Here is an 18839-nt window from a genome sequence, read left to right on the forward strand (position 1 = left end):
AAATGTTTCCTTCAATCTCCACGAAGATAAGAAAACATCAATTGGATTTTATAATAAGCCTGTTTCGCAATTGTGCATAGAGGAAGAAAACAAGACCTGCCCCCCAAGCTTCTCAGTCATTGGTGGTGGCTAAGCTGTGTACCTCTAGATATTGTTGGTCTCTCACTCCCATCAGCAGAGGCCAGCATGACCAATGGTCAGGGATGAGAGAGACTGTAGTCCAACATAATTTGAAGCGCCATAGTTAATCACCCCTGTTCCAGAGCTTTTGTCAGATAATATTGGGGCATTCATTAGAAAACTTTCTTCCACTGTTTAATATACATAATTGGTTTCATTTCAATGTCAAGAAGAATGTTTATTAGTAGTAGTAGTAGTAATAGTAATAATAATAATTCTATAGGTTACTGAAATTTTCCCTGTTTCACCAATTTTGCAATCAATTTCTCAAGACTTTTGCACAAGACTTCACAGCCACTTGTGACTTACATGACAAGATAATCGCATGGCTGGCATCAAAATAGGACTTTATTTGGAGAGATCACATATTATCTGTTTATAATACCAGATATTATTTATTTTGTATAATGCATGGTCTCTGTTATGTGATCGCTAACCATATGCCATGAACACCTCCTTTTCTCTACCTGTAAATATCTTCTTTTATATCTGGATACTTGGCTAGAGAAACAGAAATATTATCATTTTCTCAGTTTAATCCAGGACTTCAGAGCAACTGGAGCTGAAACCTTCATCAACTGTTTCAGGAGCTGTTTCAGAAATGCTGTGAGACCAGAGCAGGGACTCAGCTACATTAGTCAAGAAAAAACGGTTACGTTTTTTAAATTAATCTTTCAATTTTACATCTTAAAATAACCATTTTACATACTGTTAAATACCCAACAACTTACTCCTTCTCGTTCCTTGGTTCATTTTGTTAATCTTTCATTCCTGCATATTTTACTATAACCATATTAGTTCTCCACTTTTACATCACTCGGACATTAATTACACTGTTGATTTTATCTTCGTGCTGCCATCATTTTCAGGTGTGTACAGTTATTTTCCATATACCCAATAAATATTTTCCATTCTTCTTTGAATGTGTGTTCTTCTTGCTCTCTTATTCTATATGTTAAACCTGAAAACTCTGCATATTCTACCACTTTATGATACCAGTCGTCTTTGCCTAGGACCTCTCTCGCTTTCCATTTTTGGACTAACAAAACTCAGACTGCCGCTGCTGCATACATAAATAAATTTTGTTGACACTTGGGGATTTCAGTCTGGATTATTCCCAACAGAAAGGTCTCCGATCTTTTGGGGAAAGTTATTTTAAACATTTTCTTCAACTCATTATAGATCATTTCCCGATATTCTTTTACTTTTTTACGTGTCCACCACATACGAAAAACCATTCCCTTCATTTCTTTACATTTCCAACACATATCTGATTCTGCTTTATACAGTGATACTTCGGTTCTCGAATGCAGTGCTTTTTTCTGGGGGGGAAACAGGGGTACACATACCCCTAAATATTTTGTGAATCTAAGTTTGGCCTCATTGAGGGGCAGCATTTCAATATGAGTAGGAAAATGAGAGTGCACCTAAACATATATATTTTTTTAGAAAAAAAGCACTGCCCAAATATAATCCGTTCCAGAAGACAGTTCGAGTTCTGAAACATTCGAAAACTGCAGCACAAAGGGCTGACTACAAATTCAATTGAGAAAATAAAAAAACATGCAGCAGAAGTCGCTCAACTTCCGAGGTGCATTCAAAAATGGAAGCATTAACTTCTGGGTTTTCGGCGTTCGGGTTCCGAAACGTTCGTCAACGGAGACGTTTGAGAACCGAGGGACCACTGTACATCTTAGCCAACCTACTTGGAATCAAATACCATCTGTGAATCATGTCCATGTAATTCTCTTTCAACGAGTAACATGCAGTTAATTTCAAATCATTCTTCCAAAGTTTCTCCCAGAGCTTTAAATTTATATTGTGTCTTACATCCATTGCCCAGTGTGTCATTGAAGCTTTCACCAGCTCGTCTTTTGTTTCCCATTCTAATAAAAAGTTACACAATTTGGACAACAGCTTGCGCTTATTCTGTTAATAATTGTCTTTCAAATTGTGAGCTTTTCCCCTTCCGTCCTCTCCTGCCGCTCATAAAAGACACTGCCTCTGTTAACAGCAGTATGACTGGAGCACAGCAACCACCATATTTCTCTCTGAATTATAGTAGCAGAGGAATGCTATTATAATTATTTAAGGGTCATTTGGGGGAAAGGAAACATGTCAGAGACTGCAGGAGATCTGCTCTGGCCACCCACTGCTGGTGCAGTTTGTAGTTTATATACAGTAATAAAAAGAAGGGAGGTGCTGCTGACATTATCTATTTCGCCAAACCTTTACAAGGCATTTCAAATATAGACCATCATAAAACATCTCTATATAAAATTTTAAAATATAAACAAATAAACAGTCATGTTAAAATACATAATAACGAGGATTTTCATTGGAGTTTCTTCCCGCTAAATAGTGCCATTCACCACTCTGAGAGAAACTATTGATAAAAGCTCAGCCACCCTTGCAGTTACTTAATGTCAGGCAGATGGAATCTGATATTTTCATTTTTCTGTGGTGTTAGACTGCCCCCCAAAAGGGGATAGCACATGTTTGCATAGCTGGTTGTACAATGGACAGTAGAAAAGGATATGTTCTACGGTGTCCAGCACATTCAAAAAACATCCGCAATGTCTATTGTTTCTGGGGATGTTTAAATATTTGCCCTCGACAAAAGCTGAGGGAGAAACGTTCCGTCGGGCTAACATAAAGACCAGGATTATTAGTTTTGAAATATAAGCGACCCTGTTGTCTGTTGCATTTAAACCATGAAGCTTGGAAGAGTAGATTTTAACCACAGCTGACTCCATGTTTTGTTTTTCAGTGACCCTTAATCTGATTTGAATATTACGATAAATATACAGTGGTACCTCAGGTTACATACGCTTCAGGTTACAGATGCTTCAGGTTACAGACTCCGCTAACCCTGAAATAGTGCTTCAGGTTAAGAACTTTGCTTCAGGATGAGAACAGAAATTGTGCTCCGGCAGTGCAGCGACAGCAGGAGGCCCCATTAGCTAAAGTGGTGCTTCAGGTTAAGAACAGTTTTAGGTTAAGAACGGACCTCCATAATGAATTAAGTACTTAACCTGAGGTACCACTGTAATTGCTCACTTGAAATATACTAGAGTTCCAAGCCAATACCCATACATCTGATTTTGCTATGTAAGAGTTGGAATCATCTGCATTTATAAGAGTCCTTAAGTAAGGCTGACATTATCAACATAGTAAGTGATGGTTTTATTAGGGGGTGAAACAGGGAGCCGCCATCACTATTGCCACTGGAAGTTGCCCCTAGCTCCCAAACAGTTTGCAATGGAAGCTCTGGGGGAGTGTTTTTCAGCTGGTGAATAGCCTATGACGTGTTGTGGGGGCAATATTTTATCCCCAACTCTCTCAAATAACTATATGAAGCTTTCAGATCTACTGCATACATCTAGGACTGCCTTTTACTACCTAATATGGCAGTTGCAACAGTTCCTGAATCAGGATAGCTTGACCTTAGGAGTCCAGGCACTGGTAACCTAAAGAGTAGATTACCTCCATGCCGCAGGCATAAATAATGGAACTGTAAAGTTAGGGCTCCCATATGTCCAGAATTTCCCGGACATGGGCGGGATTTTTCCGTCGAAAATGGCATCCAGGCCGAATTCTTGAAAAGTGGTTAAAATGTTCGGGGGAACCCGAAATGTTGCTTTTCTGGCGATTTCCCAAAAAATAGGTTAAAATAAAAAAAAGCTTAATAACTTTTGTGTCCAGAAATATGGAAATATGAAATATGGCAACCCTAGCCAAGGGTGGGATGAATCTTAAAGAGGAATATTATCACAGAATATTGAATCAACCAAATTCACTGATAGAGCTGACGGACCATATCATTCCTTATTGTCATATGTAATTGTCAGGCTTCGGGGAATCGGTTTCCTCCCCCTGTGGCAGTAGATAAGCAGAACAAAGGAAAATGAGTCTTCTTACCAGTTAGAAACTTTAATGATCACAGCGAGAGAACAAAGGACCCATCTCCAAGAATGGCGGTGCTCCCAATTAAGGATTCTACCCCTTATGTCACTATGAATCCATGTCACTCCTATGTTTTGTGACACAGCTTGTCCCCTGTGTGCTTTCTGTTCTACCACATTCTGAGCTCTTCTTGACCTTGGGCTGAGCAGAGGAATGCTGTCCAGAGACTGTGAATCTGTTAACCCTCTCTCTTCCAGTGTTTATTCTCCTAGTTATTCCCCATCCAGCACTTCCCAGCTTCTGCCTTCTGAACTATGCCCATCTGCAAACCACTGTTCCAAATCTATACTGTCCTCCTGCTCCTGGGAAGATTCAGGATCAGGATCGGGGTGTGTGTGGCTCCCACCCATTCTTCCTCAGTGCAGCCCTCCTCAGCACAGTCCCTGACAGTAATAAAATCTACTCAAACCTCTGCAAACCTATCTTTTTTACATTGCATCCAGGGGATTTTTTAATTCACTTAGGCACCCTCCTTCTGAAGAAGAAGAAGAAGAGTTTGGATTTGATATCCCGCTTTATCACTACCCGAAGGAGTCTCAAAGCGATTAACATTCTCCTTTCCCTTTCTCCCCCACAACAAACACTCTGTGAGATGAGTGGGGCTGAGAGACTTCAGAGAAGTGTGACTAGCCCAAGGTCACCCAGCAGCTGCATGTGGAGGAGTGGGGAAGCGAAACCGGTTCCCCAGATTACGAGTCTACCGCTCTTAACCACTACACCACACTGGCTCTGACAATGCAGGCTTAATGTTAAAAGGCAGGGAGTTACAAAGCACAGGTGCTGCCCAGGGATGTAGCGGGGTGTGGGGACCCACTGGGGCAATGGCCCCAGGTATTTTTTTCGGGGAGCCGCTGCTCATGCCGCCCTGCCAGCATCGCACAGCCCTGCGCCCTTCGATCCCAGCCTCACCCTCGCTTTGCGCCATCAAGACACTCTCGGCGGCTGGTGCTGCCACGCCACCAAATTGACTCCTCCCAAATTCCACCGATTGAAGCAGTCCAATAAGCACATAAGGGACAAAGTGGCCCTTCAAGTAAACTGGTCCCAATGAAGAGTGTTATATTAATAGTAAAACCTTCAACCTGGCCCAGTTAAAAACCAGTAGCCAGTGCAGACTCATTGAGTGGATCCTAGTGCTGCTAAGATCGTGGGTTCGAGCCCCACGCTGGGCAAAAGATTCCTGCACGGCAGGGGGTTGAGCTGGATGACCCTCAAGGTCACTTCCAACTCTCCTTAGGGTGTCCTTTCTGTATCCTGGACAGGAACGGTCCTTTCTGTATCCTGGACAGGAACGGTCCTTTCTGTATCCTGGACAGGAACGGTCCTTTCTGTATCCTGGACAGGAACGGTCAACATCATTTTATTTTGCGTTGATAGGGATTCCCAAACTGTTCAGGAAATGATTTATTTTTCTTTGGGTCAGATTTACGGAGGAAAAACATAAAACAACACAAACTCCGACAATGTTTCGTCATGCGTATCACTCCTGCCTGGAGAGTAAGTTCTAGATTTTTTCTTTGCAAGAAATGCTTTAAGCTAAAAAAATATAAATCTCTGGCTTTTCCAAAAATAACAAAGCTTGCTCGATTTTTCAAGTCTCATATATAGGTGTGTTCTAAACATTACACACTATTTCCAAAGTTTATCTTGCTTTATCTCCCGGACGTTTCTTAAGCTTTCCTCTTTTCCACTTCCATGTTTTTATATATATGCAGACAAGCTTATGAAGTAATTCCTTAATACTGTTTTTCCTGTGTCCAATATTGTATCAAGAGCCAGACAACTTGGCTCAACTTATAATTGTTTCCTGAGACAAATGGATGCCAACAATAATTGATGGTCTCTTGTGATCTTGTTTCAGTGCTTGCATCTTGTCCTGATACTGCGTTTTAACATGCAGAACTTGTTTTCCCCCCTTTTACATTAATTGACATTAAATTCATGAAAGTAATTCGGCACAGTGTGAAATGTCAATCAGACCAACATCTTATCTTTTCAATCATTTGAGGTAAAGTGGAATCATAGCCTGCAAAACAGAGTTGTGGAGGAATGAGTAACCAGGATTTTAAAACACCTCGAATCCCACATCAAATATTTTGGATAGCAATGAAGAATCTCTGTGGGGCATGCATAGTAAAATTTGCAACAGCATCAAAACATTTACCTATTAGATTACAGGGGTCAGCAAACTTTTTCAGCAGGGGGCCGGTCCACTGTCCCTCATACCTTGTGGGGGGAGGGGGCTGGACTATATTTTGGGGAAAAAATATATGAATGAATTCCTATGCCCCACAAATAAACCAGAGGTGCATTTTTAATAAAAGGGCACATTCTACTCATGTAAAACACACTGATTCCTAGACCGTCCGCAGACCGGAATTAGAAGGCGATTGGGCCGGATCCGGCCCCTGGGCCCTAGTTTGCCAACCCATGTATTAGAATTTCATGCAGTAGAAAATCCTTACTGTAGTTCTGAAAAAGAATCAGAGTTTAATTAGACTATAGATATTGGGTGATATATGGGTATAAGGTGGAATATAAGTACAATGAAGAAGAAGAAGAAGAAGGAGAAGGAGAAGGAGAAGGAGAAGGAGAAGAAGGTAAAAGGTAAAGCACCCCTGGACAGATAAGTCTAATTAAAGGCGACTATAGGGTTGTGGCGCTCATCTCGCTTTCAGGCTGAGGGAGCTGACATTTGTCCACAGACAGCTTTCCAGGTCATGTGGCCAGCATGACTAAACCGCTTCTGGCACAAAGGAACACCGTGACGGAAACCAGAGCACACGGAAACGCCGTTAACCTTCCCGCCATAGTGGTACCTATTTATCTACTTGCACTGGCGTGCTTCCGAACTGCTAGCTTGGCAAGTCACACTCGACAGTATACCATTCCCTCGACAGAAGCGCAGCTTCGGGGCAAGCTGTGCAGGCTCTGTGCATCGGAGAAACACACACACACAAAAAAACTGCACAGAAAGGTTCTCCGTTCTGTGTCCATGTCTCCTGAAATGCTACCAAACAACGTTTTGGGTTGGGGCTTTTGCTTTTGGCTGTCACCTTGTTTAATATGGTGAGCAGCCAGCTACTCCTCTGCAAATAACCACTGCCAGTAGTTTTGCTATATTATTTGGCTAGCGAAGTTGAGCTTGTGATAAGAGGTAGGGGGACTAACAGATGGGGGGGGGAATGAAAGAGAGGAGAATTCAGCATTCTGACCAGCATTTTTAAAAAAATTCACAAGAAACCAAGTTCTTTTCTATCCAGCAATTTGCAGTCCAGTTGCACAGGGTGGAAGAGAGGAAATCCCCTCTGAAAATGCCACTATGGCCTTTGTGGATTCAGAGATAATGATGCAGTAACTAATATCAAGGGTGGGTGGTGCTGCTTGCTTTTCCAGAGAATTTGTTCCAATTTGCTGCCTTGGGAGAAGATTTATGGGATGTTGCTGACATTGCTGCTCATAAAAGGGCCAGTCTTTCCTGAGCCACTTTGCGGTTGACGAAGTTGCGCAGTTACCTTGTCAATTGGTAAGTGTCTTCATTCATTGCTCGTCAGGGGTTGCTGAAGTTGTTGAGATCAAAACCTCCATTTTTTAAAGTTACTGTTTTGTCAGAAGACTTTCCTGGGGTGTAGATGTTGAGGTGGCTTCCCCCCCAGCCCCCCACCCTTGACATGATATACTAAAGAAAGACATTACTGACTGCAGATTTTACAGTCCAATTTGAAATGAGAGGTCGTGACTGTATGTGATTGCTTCAAAGTGTTCTTAGAAGCTCTGAATGTTTTTAATTGTTCCCATCATTATTTATTCAGTTTACATCCTGTCGTTCCTCCCAAAGGAGCCCAGAGTGTTTTAGAATTTTGAAAATAAGTTGGAAATGTGCTTTTATTTTGTTTAAAATTATGCTGTTTTAATGTTTTGATGTTGCCTTAATAAATACTCTCTCTTTCTCTCTCAAAACTTAAGCTATTGCATTCTGGTATTGGAAACCTTTGTTTTAAGAATGCATAACTAACTCTTGTGCCCAATACCTGTGTTCAGTACTTCACTCTGATTTTAAACTAAAAAAAAATGTGCATAGGGTACGCTTTTGAATTTGAATCTTTACTCTTCTTTTGTGATGCTGGTGATAATTGCTTTGTGGATATATACACCATTCTTTTCTAAGCGTAGCATCATTCTGATACCATGTGCATTCCTTTCCTTTCCCTCCTGCACAGTTCTTGAATATTTCACTGGCCTTCACAAGTGCAGAAGAAAGCATAAATAAAATATATATCCTCCATGGATGTAATCTATTCACCGCTAAGCACTTTTTAAAGTCCTATTGATTTCCTAGGAGATTTAAGCACCTATTTAACTTTCCTTGGATGACATTAGTTTAAAGGTACTAATCTATGACTGCTCAATGTAACAGTAACCACTGCTTTGTGATCCTCTTATTCTGCAAAATCTTGAGGGGGGGCAATGAGATTATTGTTGGAACACAACATGACTGTTGACATCCATGGTTTGTTTCTGTATGAATTTTCTTCTAGTACTGAGCATTCTATTACAGATTTGTCTATCGGTTGGTGCATACTGTCGATTCCCCTTTTTATAACATTGCAATTCTGTATACATCTTCTCAAAATTAAGCCCCACTGAGTCTATTAGGAGTTACTCCCAAGCAGAGACTGCAATTCTGTGCCTCCTTAACCTGAACTAGCCCCACTGAAATCAACGGGACTTCTGCGTAGATTGTGCTGTTAGCCTCTAGAGCAAACTAAGCACACAGCAAAACTTCTTCAACGGCACATTTCCCCCACTCAGTCTGGAAGTTTGTTTGGGCAAGCTATTCCGACAAAACACACAATTTAAAATACAGATTCCGAACATATAAGGAATAATGCAGTCGGAAGCAGTGTCTGGGCGGAAATCGCAAACAATGTCCATGAAAATCCGGATGTATGGCAACCCATCTCTGCAGTGCCATTTTTGGCGATTTCCTGTAAAAAATAGCTCAAAGACTTTAATTTTTGTGTGAAATTACCCCAAAACTGGCAACCCTAATTTAGTAGATCACACCACAATTCATTTCTCTCCTCCCCTCTGCAATTATTGCTGTCACTGTGTAATAGAAGCAGAACTTTCACATACAACTATCATCAGAGATTAAATGTGAGCGTCTTAATAGTAAAGTGAAAGCATTTGATTTTCATTTTTTGCTATATATGGTCCATTCAAAAGTAAAACCAACTGAGTTCCTTGGGACTTACTCCTAGGTGTGAGATTGCTGCCCTGTACACTGCTATCTCCATATTTTTCCCTGTCAGAGGACTATAAACATAAGTTCCATTTGGTCCAGCATTCAGTTTTTCACAGTGGTCAAACAGATCACAGTTCTCTCCCACTGAGAAGGACCATCATTCAGTGGTAGAGCACACGCTTGCTTTGTAGAAGATCACAAGTTCATTCACCAGCATTTAAAGGTAGGGTTGGGAAGCCCTGCAGAACCTCTGCTAGTCAGTGCTGCTAGATAGATCAACAGTCTAACATTCTCTGTGCAGTAACTTTCTATATTACAGAGCCAGTGTGGCGTAGTGGTTAAGAGCGGTAGTCTCGTAATCTGGGGAACCAGGTTCGCGTCTCCACTCCTCCACATGCAGCTGCTGGGTGACCTTGGGCCAGTCACACTTCTGTGAAGTCTCTCAGCCCCACTCACCTCACAGAGTGTTTGTTGTGGGGGAGGAAGGGAAAGGAGAATGTTAGCCGCTTTGAGACTCTGTCGGGTAGGGATAAAGCGGGATATCAAATCCAAACTCTTCCTCTTCTTCTTCTTCTTCTTCTTCTTCTTCTTCTTCTTCTTCTTCTTCTTCTTCTTCATCCCCACCCCAATTAAACCTGGCAGTCAGAGAAGTTCCTTTTGGCCATTGTGGCTAATCACCATCAACAAGCTTATCCTCCATTAATTTCTCTAATGCTCTGTTAAAACCATCTAAGCTAGCGGACATCTCTACGCATTCATTGTGAGAGTGTACCCTTTTGACTGTCCTGAATGCAGCCCCTGTCAGTTTCTCTGGGTGACACAAGGTTCAAATATTACGGAAGAGGGAGAAAATATTTCCTCCACATCGTGTACAATTTCATAAATCGTTATCATGCTATCCTTTTTAAAATTAAAAAAATCCTCAAACCCTTGTTTTAAGGAAATATGCTAAACCTGCTTGATTTTTTATTATTATTTCCTGCATGTTTTCCAGCTCCGTGATGTGCTTTTGGAGTTGGAGTGACCCAAAATATACAGGTAAGTCCTCTTGCTGCTGTTTTCTAACTCTATAAAATTACTGGTGGGGTGTGGTGATGAGAAATATATAGGCAATTCTTCTTCTTCATTGTCTGATGCTTCATTAGGAAATTGGGTCAATTTTTTTCTGTTAAGACTCCAACTTTATTTACTTAAAGTAATAAATATACCTTGAAGCCAGATGTTGCAGCCAGATGTTCTACCTCTACCACCCAGGTTCCCCTCTCTTTTTTTCCAGCTGATATTCAATACGCTCAGTGTTTGTTGGGCTGTTTGGTTATTGGGCTTAGCCCTGTCCTTATTGAACTGGAGTTTGTTTTTTTGTGTGGGTGTAGATAAAATAATAATAATAAGGAAAAAAATGTGTTTGAGTGGAGAACTTCAGGAGATTCATGCCTTGTTTCACTGAAGCATTCTTTGCAAGGAGAGACTTTGCCCTCCCGTTTCCTGTGGCCGCCTGCCATCACTAACAAAAAGTAAATGTACTTGTAAGTAGTCCCACATATCTACTTTCAAAAGCCTGGCTCAGTGCCTAACTGCGGGCAGACTTTCTAGGCTAGCCAGGACAGTGTTTCTTGGAATGTAGTCCAGGCAATATCCAGGAGGACAATGCGTGAGCTTCTGTAATGACGTTCTGGCTCTGCAGTACGAAGCCCAGAAGATATACCTTGATCATGGACTCCAGCTGTCTAAAGCACTCCTTGGGTGCTGCAGATTGGGGAGGTTGCCTCGTGAGGAGAGGTAGAGATCATGAAAGCACTAGCTGTGAAGTCTCTCCATCCCTATGCTTGTCACCTAACACATGGAAGGTGATTGCCTTGGGGAGCCTCTTGTATCTATGAAGACTCCCCATCATCTTTAGAACTGAATAATAATGATGGTGATGATACAGTGGTACCTCAGGTTACATATGCTTCAGGTTACAGACTCCGCTAACCAAGAAATAGTACCTCGGGTTAAGAACTTTGCTTCAGGATGAGAACAGAAATCGCACGGCGGCAGCAGGAGGCCCCATTAGCTAAAGTGGTGCTTCAGGTTAAGAACTGTTTCAGGTTAAGAACAGACCTCCGGAACGAATTAAGTACTTAACCCGAGGTACCATAATAATAATAATAATAATAATAATAATAATAATAATAATAATAATTTATTATTTATACCACACCCATCTGTCTGGGTTTCCCCAGCCACTCTGGGCAGCTCCCAACAGAATATTAGTAATAATAATAATAAAGCAAAAAAATAATAATCAAACATTAAAAACTTCCCTAAACAGGGCTGCCTTCAGATTTCTTTTAAAAGTCAGAAAGCTGTTTATTTCCTTGACATCTGCTGGGAGGGCGTTCCACAGAGTGGGCACCACTACTGAGAAGGCCCTCTGCCTGGTTCCCTGTCATCTCACTTCTTGCAGAGAGGGAACCGTCAGAAGGCCCTCGTAGCTGGACCTCAGTGTCCGGACAGAACGATGGAGGTGGAGATGCTCCTTCAGGTATACCTGGCTGAGGCCGTTTAGGGCTTTAAAGGTCAACACCAACTCTTTGAATAGGACTCGGAAATGTACTGGGAACCAATGTAGGTTTTTCAGGACTGTGGTCTCGGCGGCCTCTCCCAGTCACCAGTCTAGCAGATGCAGCTGTTAGCACACTTCCAGGCAGGCTGTTTAGTCCCACAAAAGTTGCTTGTTATCCGTCAGCTTCTGCAGTTGTCCCATGACAGGAAATGACAGGAAAGTGGGAGACAACCAAGAGTAGCCAGCAAAGCTGCATAATCTCAGTGTGAGGTTATTGGGATGAATGACCGATAAACAGGGAACATCATATAAACCCATGGCAAGTTCAGTACAAACATGTTAGCATAAATGCTAAAAAATAAAATACACTGGACGCTTGGGTTGCGAACGTGATCCGCGTGGGATGCACGTTTACAACCGCAGCATTCGCAGCCTGCAGCGGCATGTCTGCGTGGGTTGCGATTCGGCGCTTCTGCGCATGTGCAAAGTGCGATTTAGCACTTCTGCGCATGCACAACCCCCGAAACCTAGAAGTAACCCGTTCCTGTACTTCCGTGTTTGGGCGGTCCATAACCTGAAAAAATGCAACCTGAAGCGTCTGTAACCCGAGGTATGACTGTAAAAGCTGGTCTGCCCCCTCCTTTAGGTAGCAGCTGCATGACTTTTCACTGGAGGTCTTCATTCTCTCCTGCCAACTTTGCAAACAGCCTATATATCAGTGCCAGAGACCCCTTCTCCAGAAATCGAAAGAAAGCTGAGGTTCCCCCCGGGTCTTTGCCTCTCCTCTTCCTGCTAACTCTTGTGACATGTTCACTGGCTTCTGGCCAGCTAGTCAGTCCCTCACAGGGTTCAGTGGGTGAGTTGGACTTGAGATGAGTACAAAAATAAGAAGAAGAAAAGTAAGAGAAAGGGCAGAGCACATCTAATTTAATATCCCCTTTCCTATCTACGAGGGACGCGGGTGGCGCTGTGGGTTAAACCACAGAGCCTAGGACTTGCCAATCAGAAGGTCGGCAGTTTGAATCCCTGTGGTGGGGTGAGCTCCCGTTGCTCGGTCCCTGCTCCTGCCAACCTAGCAGTTCGAAAGCATGTCAAAGTGCAAGTAGATAAATAGGTACCGCTCTGGCGGGAAGGTAAACGGTGTTTTCGTGTGCTGCTCTGGTTCGCCAGAAGCGGCTTAGTCATGCTGTACGCCGGCTCCCTCGGCCAATAAAGCAAGATGAGCGCTGCAACCCCAGAGTCGGTCACGACTGGACCTAATGGTCAGGGGTCCCTTTACCCTTTACCTTTACCTTCTTATCTACAGATTCGCATGTATAGCACAGTGACTTCCATGAGCACAACTGCACCCCCAGGATCTTTGCAAATAAATGGTTTGAGATGGGTTAATGAGGCACTGAAAGACGGAAGAAGTTTAAAAGAAAGGCTGGGTTTATAAAGATTCAGAAATTCAGAAGAGCAGTCAGTATATTTGCATGCAAAAGTGCCCAGGTCATCCCTGGCAATCTCCAGGTAGCGCTGGCCTCCTGCCTGAAAACCTAGAGACACTGCAGTCAGTGTGTAGACAATACTGAGCTAGATGGATGCAATGGTTGGACTCATCGCCATTAGTGTATCCAAGTTATTGGGACCTCTAATGAAAAATATGCATTTGTGGGAACATTCGCTTGTTCTGCGGAGGACTGAGAATTGGCTCTCGCTTGTAGCTTTTGGTTTCAAAGAAATTTGATTACCATTTGGCAAAGGACTTGATCCCTTACATCTGATAAAAACTCCATACTTCAAAACAGATGGACAAAATGAACGGTTTATGGATGGATTTCAAATGGGGAAAAAATTATGAAACAGCTGTTGGATTTCGAAGTGGGGGGGGGGAGAGTGGGACTGATTAGCCACACCAGAAGTATGTTAGAGTAAATAAAGATCAATCCTAACATGGTGAATAAAATAGAGGGCAAGTTTCAATGTGCCAAATTGTGAGAGGAAAGCTGCTTCTCCCATCCTGCCCTAGTGACCTCATCTTTGTTTAGGTTCATGTCTTTTGTAATACTCTTAATAGACAGTGAAAGGAAAAACCAGTACAGTAAAATGATTTCCTACATCGGGCTTCGCATCCAGAAAAAATGCTGGCAACTGTTTTGTTTTTAACGTATTTTTTTATTAAAGATTACTCGGTTTACAAAAGGATGTGTAATGTCCCTTTTTTCAAGTTACATTTTCTACAGATTCATTTGTTGAGACATTAGTCTTACATTAGGAATAAAAGGGGCAAAGAGGTGGAAGGGGCCACGGTGAGTAGAGGTAGCGTGGCGTGGCGATGTTTCCATTTTATTTAATGTGTGTGTGGGGTTTTGTGTCAGCGTTGCTTGAGCGGGTTCTCTTTACTATTCGCTTGTGCTCCTTTGGTGGTGAGAGAAGTTGGGGTTGGCCTAGGGTGTGGTTGTTTGTTTGTGATTGGCCGTAGTGAACATTGTTTTCATGTGTGAGTGGGGTGGGTGGGTGTTTTGGATCAGGTTACCCATATTGATTTGTATGCTGTTGGTGGATTCTTGTCGTTGTCTTGTTGGGCTGTCTATGGGATAAAAGGGAGCCATACCGGGGTGAAGGCATCTTCTTCCATTTGTCGCTGTGTCAGTTTCAGTTTATGAAGCCAGGGGTGGGGAAACTTTCTCAGCCACCAGTCAATTCCTTTTCTTGGCATCTTGGCGTCCACATGCCAGTAGAAGGAAGAGCCAAAAGCAAAAGTGTGCAGAGATGTTCTGGTGCCTGAGGGGGAAAGTCCTGCTGCCACCCCAGTGATGAGGGTGGGGAGGTGCATGAGGCTCGGCAAGGGCTGTTAAGGATAATGGTTTAATTCCCTGAAATGGGGATGTTTGCTTATGTTGAATTGCTGTGCATTTTTAGGGGTTTTTCCTTTGGTGGTAGCTCCCTCATGCGTTTGGCTGACTGTGAGTCACATAAGAGAGGCATTCCATTCTGTTGTGATTGTTATTCAAGTAACTGTTGTTTTTAACTGTTTTTCTGTTCTTCTGTCTCTCTGTGTGTGCGAGAGAGAGGTGGAATCTAGACACATAAAAAAGAAATGTTGTGAAAAGGCTTTTTTTTAAAAAAAAAGTTTTGAAACATATATTGAATTTGCCATAGCTCACCACCGCCATCTAGTGTCATCTAGTGTATAATGCACTTCACAACACACTTAAAACATTTTATTTGCAGCTATATAGCTGAGTCCAGAGAGAGAATGGCTGCTGAGAGAGGTTTCTCTGGATGTTGCCAAGGACAGTGTGTGTCAGTGTGGTCGGTTTGGGTTGTTCTTCTCAGTTATATATGTTTATGAAAGTCAAGTTCTTTTGAATATAAAGAGTCTGGACATTGCACATCATCAAAATTTATTTACACACACACACACACACACACACACACACACACGGGCTTTCCCTCAAGACCCTGCAAAACCTCAAGAAGAAGCCATTCTCATACCCACCAACATTCTTACCTATGGATCCGGGGACATCAAAGGGGTGGAAGTGACAGAGAGAAAGAGCATCTCTCCTCCACTGGTCTGCGACGCACCAGAGTGCTGTGGAGGCTGCTTCCTCAGTGCTGATGCCAAGCTGGAGAAGAGGAGCAATGGCTCATATGTGGTGGGAATGTAGAGAAATTAAAAAAATGGGAAATGATATATAATGAATTGAAGAAAATGTTTAAAATGACATTTGTAAAAAAAAAAAAATAAGCATTTTTGTTAGGGATTGTAGGACAAGACCTGCCAAGGAAAACAAAGAATTTATTTATGTATGCAACAACAGCGGCAAGAGTCTTGATAGCACAAGGATGGAAGAATGAGGAAACCTCAACAAAAGAAGAGTGGCAAGAGAAATTGATGAACTACGCAGAACTAGCTAAATTGACATACAAATTGTGAGATAAGGATACCTGTGACTTTAAAGAAGAATGGGAACTTTTCACACATTACTTAAAAAGACAACAAAATGAATTGGACTCCTTGGCAGGTTTTGAATAAAAATACACAAATTTATTGATTGTTAACATAGTAGATAGATAATATAAGGATTTATACATTTTTATAGTATGCAGAGAACAATTGAGAAATCAGAGAGAGGAGCTGAGGGAAGTCTCAGGGGGGAGTGACTCCCGCAGCAGGAGGGCCAGAGTTGCTGGTTCCAGCATGTCTTTGGGGACTGGGCTTGGCGGTAGCAACCCCTCCTCTTCTGCCTGCTCTCCAGCTGCCACTACAATCTGCAAAAGGGAGGAGGCCGGCGGCAGCAGCCCTGGAGAGGCTTGACCAGCTCCCCTTCCTCCTCCCAGAGCTCGGTGGCAGTTCTGGAAAGGGAAAGGGAAACATTCCCAGGTTCAAACTGAAGTGGGGAATGCTTCTGTGAATCCAGGATTTCCCAGTAAAATCGGGACGGTTGCGAGAGTCTGCATACTGGAGAGGTTTCCCCACTGGTCTCTCTCTGCCCCATAGTTACACTCTTGGACCCAGCTGGCCACAGATGCTAAACCTTGGGAAGGGGGGTTTCTCTGATTGCCATCATCCTATCCTCAACTTTCATCTATTCATCATCAGACCTTTTATTGGCATCACATACAAACATCCAAAACAAATCAATACAGAATTACCACTTCCCCAGTGGCACAAAACATTTGCTATAAGAAAGGAGGCAGAGCAGTCTATCGTCACATCTCAAGGTCTCCAGGGAGATCAGACGTCTGCAGTGTATTTCGACAACAGAAAACCAAATAGAGATATTTAGCCACTAACTTGGTAAGCTCTTGATCATACCCCAGTAATAGAAAATGTGTGACCTCCAACTCTGGTTTCCATTTGGGGATACAGAGTTGATCTAGAAATTGCTGATGGAGATCAGCATATACAGTGGTACCTCAGGTTACAGACGCTTCAGGTTACAGACGCTTCGGGTTACAGACTCCACTAACCCAGAAATAGTACTTCGGGTTAAGAAATTTGCTTCAAGATGAGAACAGAAATCCTGCTCCAGTGGCGCGGCGGCAGGAGGCCCCATTAGCTAAAGTGGTGCTTCAGGTTAAGCACAGTTTCAGGTTAAGAACGGACCTCTGGAATGAATTAAATACTTAACCTGAGGTACCACTGTAGTTTACAATTAAGAACCATACGTGTAAGGGTTTCTACCAGGTGGTCTTCCACATGGGCAAGTTCTTTCTCCTTCCACCCTGCCTGAGAACCTTCCCCAAAGGAGGTTGGGTGGATTTGAATTAAACCTGGCCATCAGTCAGTTGAGAGAAAAAATAGGTTGGGTCTACCTTTCCTTTCATAAATGCAATGAGGAAATTGCAGGTCGTATGTAATTGGACTCCTGAATTGAAGAGAGTTGGACCAGATGGGCCTTGTGGTCCCTTCCAACTCCATGATTCTGTGATTCCGCTAGGCTTTTTATGGCTTCTTTTTGTCTGCCTGATTAAGTTCATAAAGCCAGAGGGTGAAACAGAGATGTTTAAAAAGGCTAGATATTTCTCTGGCTCCAAGGAATTGCACAATGAGTTCTGCTCGTGTTTCTCAGCTCGCGCCATATGGCAGACTGCTTTTGAATCAGAGGGGAGCTTCAGAAACAGCTTCTGATATGCATGGAGGACTAATGTTCGAAGGAGACATTTTTTAAAAATCCCACTGGTCAAGCTCACGCCCCTTAGACTTCCTAAAGTGGCTCTTTGGATCTCAGTTATGACGCCTGAGTCACATTAATGGGAACTGGCTCGCATGCTTGGATGTGTATATTTTTAGTTCTGGAGTTCTCATAAGTTTTTTTGTGTTGCTCAAGGGAGCTCATCCAGTTGAAGAGGGGGTAGGATACCAAAAGCACCCCATCCTCATTTCAGAGGGAGACAGGTCCTGGAAGGATCCTTTAAAAAAGTCCCATATTCTCGGAGACTTTGCTGTTGTTCATACGAAGCCCAGAGCACTTGTTCTTTAGATGTCCCTTTTATGAAGAGGCACGTAGTGAGACTATTGGTCCCCTGCTGGCGAGGCTTGCTGACCTCCTGGAAAAGCAAAAATTGGACCTTTTCCTGTTAGGCAAAGATCATAAGATGACCCGGATGGTCGCCAGATTCTGTGTACAGATCTGTAGGCGCAGACCATTCCCCGACTCAAACTAGTTCGTTAAGAAAATCCCCAAACTTGGTTCCATGGATGACTCTGGATCATCTCTCTGCGGTAGCTTATCTTAAAGTTTTAAGTGTCTATACGCTTATCACATTTATAAATTTTAAATTTATTGTTGTACATTGTTTTAAATGTTTGTTTTCCTTCTGGAATTGCACTCCCAAGTGTGTTTTATAAGCTGGTCTCCGGCCGTAAGAAATTACAGTGGTACCTCGGATTACAGACGCTTCAGGTTACAGACTCCGCTAACCCAGAAATAGTACCTCGGGTTAAGAACTTTGCTTCAGGATGAGAACAGAAATTGTGCTCCGGCAGCGCGGTGGCAGCAGGAGGCCCCATTAGCTAAAGTGGTGCTTCAGGTTAAGAACAGTTTCAGGTTAAGAACGGACCTCTGGAACGAATTAAGTACTTAACCCGAGGTACCACTGTATCTATCTATCTTCAGAGGGAGACCCAGGTATGTGCCCTCTTTTGTGTTGAAGGTGTTTGAGTTGACAGCTGGGGTGCTACCCGGGGCAGTGAGCTGGAGTCAACTGGTTTTCTAAGGCAGGAGAACAAATTGTCTTTTAATGCATAAAAGTGGTACCATTCAGCCAGCGTGCGGTGTAATGGTTATAGTGTTGGACTTTGACCTGGGAGATCAAGGTTCGAATCCCCGCTCTGCCACAAAACTCCCTGGTTGTTATGAGGTAGCTGACAGGCGAACAGCTGAGAGAAACCAGGCACACGGT

At 42.8% G+C, this 18839-nt stretch overlaps 1 protein-coding gene across 1 annotated transcript in view; it reads left to right on the forward strand.

The window, feature by feature from the left end:
- Nucleotides 1–7465: 7465 nt before the first annotated feature.
- Nucleotides 7466–18839, forward strand: part of LOC128398275 (collagen alpha-6(VI) chain-like) — a 64378-nt gene continuing 53004 nt past the window's right edge. Inside the window, exons 1-2 of the mRNA XM_053359149.1 lie at nt 7466–7672; nt 10389–10432. The gene's annotated coding sequence lies outside the window, so the exon portion shown is untranslated. The remainder of the gene's footprint in view (nt 7673–10388; nt 10433–18839) is intronic.

The sequence above is a fragment of the Podarcis raffonei genome, chromosome 12, assembly GCF_027172205.1.
Source record: "Podarcis raffonei isolate rPodRaf1 chromosome 12, rPodRaf1.pri, whole genome shotgun sequence".
NCBI lineage: Eukaryota > Metazoa > Chordata > Lepidosauria > Squamata > Lacertidae > Podarcis > Podarcis raffonei.